Here is a 2,358-nt window from a genome sequence, read left to right as displayed (position 1 = left end):
GCGAGACAACATTCGATTCGTTTGAGGGTGCCTGCTACGGTGTAAAAAGCGCTGCGTGCGAGACAATCCGCTGTGCATGGCTCAGGCCGCACGGAAGTGGTTTGAGAACAATCTCGCCTAATTGAGAAAACAACGTGCTACGGAATGTGCAACGCTAGGTTTTGATACATTATTGCGGTGTAAGTCAACTCAGTGTACGTTTTACTTCCAGCGTGTTCATTTTTTCCCTGTGTGCATACTAAGCAAAAGCCCGTACGCACCCTGCGCGGGCAATATATACGTGTAGGCGCCGTGCAGTGAACAGAGGGCGACACTGAGCCGCGACACCCAGCGCCACCATCGGGGATTAAGAAAAATACTGAGTCGGCCGCCGCTCGCCAGCGTGCTCGTGTTTCGGTTGCGCTCCTGATTGGCGGCACCGGATGAAATGTAGAATACGCAATTTTAGGGGCGAAGCTCCTAAAGCCATGGGTCTGTCCATCCCTTGTGTCTCGTGGTACGTGACCGCCGCATGCTTTCGGAGATGTCGCAAAGTGGGCCGCGTTGCACGCGCAAGAACCAGCTGCAACCGGCAGCGCAAACTCGGCACCGGGAGCGCGAGCTTGTCTGTGTTCGCCAACGGAGGCGCGAGCGCACGTGCACTGCGAGGGGGAGATCACGCAAGAGATCACGCCACGAACGCAGGCAGTCGTTCTCGGAGATTGAACGAGACGCAAGGACCTTTGCTCGTTTCCTCTCGTCTTGTTCGGGCACAAGTTCGCCCTAAATAAAAGTTCTTTCTTCAAATACGCACTCAGATGTATCCATATGAACCCTACCACGATCCGAGGAACGTGTATAGACTTAGTGTTTGCAAACTTCCCATTGCAGCCAGTACAAGAACCTCTCTCGCTTCATTTCACAGATCATAAAGCCGTCGTAATGAAGGGACCTCGCAATCCAGTCATGACAACGACGAAATGAAAAGAACAAACGAAGAAACGAAACAACAAACGAACAAGAACAAAATAAAAGAACAAAATAAAAGTTGATTTGTACAATGTACGCACACAGTCTTACGTCTTTCTTAATGATGTAATGGGCGAACTTTCACGGGAGAGTTACGGTTACCGATGATCTCCCCCTCTCGAGCTTCGCCCCACTTATCATCATTCATTCCGTGGATATGGCGTGATTTTTTTAACTTTTATATTAACTAAAACATACGGCAGTAATTCTACCGCACCGGGATAGGAATAGAATGAAGGACTGAACTGTTGACTACGCGTACGGAGGAAGGGGTCAAGCGATATTGACTTCCCAGCATAGCCAGAACCAGGTTGGAGCATTTCGTGCGCACGTTTTCACGTTTCCACATTGTTTTTTTCCAGTGAATTTGTGTTTCAGCTAGAAAGCACAAATTAATTAGCTGTTCTCAGCATTGGAGAGAAGCCGTTTTGTTTGTATTCTTGAAATCGGACCACCGTGGTTTTGCGAGTACGGTGCTCCGTCTCACAGGATCGATTGTTTGGGTGTAGTGCGGTCTGTACGCTGCGCTACGTGCTAGAGCATTGACTTCAAAGCAAGTATAATTACCTTAAATATGCGGGCTCCAATGTGTATCAGGCGGGTGCGAAGCATCGAGAACTGCGAACGAACTGGCAGTGATTTTCGATTGATTTATTGTGCGGTTCAACCCGCCGACGCCAGACAGGCTATGAGGCGCGCCGTAGTGGAGGGATCGGGATTAATTTTGACTACCTGGGGATCTTTCACGTTTCCGGAATCTCGAACACACGGGTGTTTTCGCTTTTCGCCTTTATCGGAAAAGCGGCTGCTGTGGCAGGGAAACGAACCTGACGACGATTTTCAATTTCATGGCTTGAATTATCGCCAAACATTCCCAGAATGCATCCTGCTCCTCGCCCCTGACTTCGTTTCCGCTGGTGCCAGTTCGTCCCACCCCGATATCACGGAGCGAGCACGTTTTCTTGCTCCGCGTACGAGGTCAAGCAGTATCGCCTTATGAGCGAAAGGAAGACTCAACCTCTGTGCCTTCCGTCTCCTTTTCCGTGAATAGATTCACAACGTACACGGGTTTCGCTGCAAGCCCGCCAGGAAATGCCCGTGAACGATTTAAGACTATACGTATCTCTTCCTTTTTACGGGGTACGCAGGGCCTCCAAATATTAGAATAATCATAAACTCCGTTTACTTTTTATTGTTCTCTGATTTTGCTGTTGTGAGCCCCGTTAAAACGACTTTGTTTTATTGAACAGCATTTATTTGCAGTGCAAAAATCCCACATGCATTGCTTTTATATCTTGTACTGACGTAGGTATTTCGACTTTTTGACAGCTTATTTTCAAACAAATGGCG

The sequence above is a fragment of the Haemaphysalis longicornis genome, unplaced genomic scaffold (assembly GCF_048455015.1).
Source record: "Haemaphysalis longicornis isolate Haplotype H1 unplaced genomic scaffold, Haemaphysalis longicornis Haplotype H1 scaffold_1, whole genome shotgun sequence".
NCBI lineage: Eukaryota > Metazoa > Arthropoda > Arachnida > Ixodida > Ixodidae > Haemaphysalis > Haemaphysalis longicornis.
Note: the sequence above shows the minus strand (reverse complement) of the source record.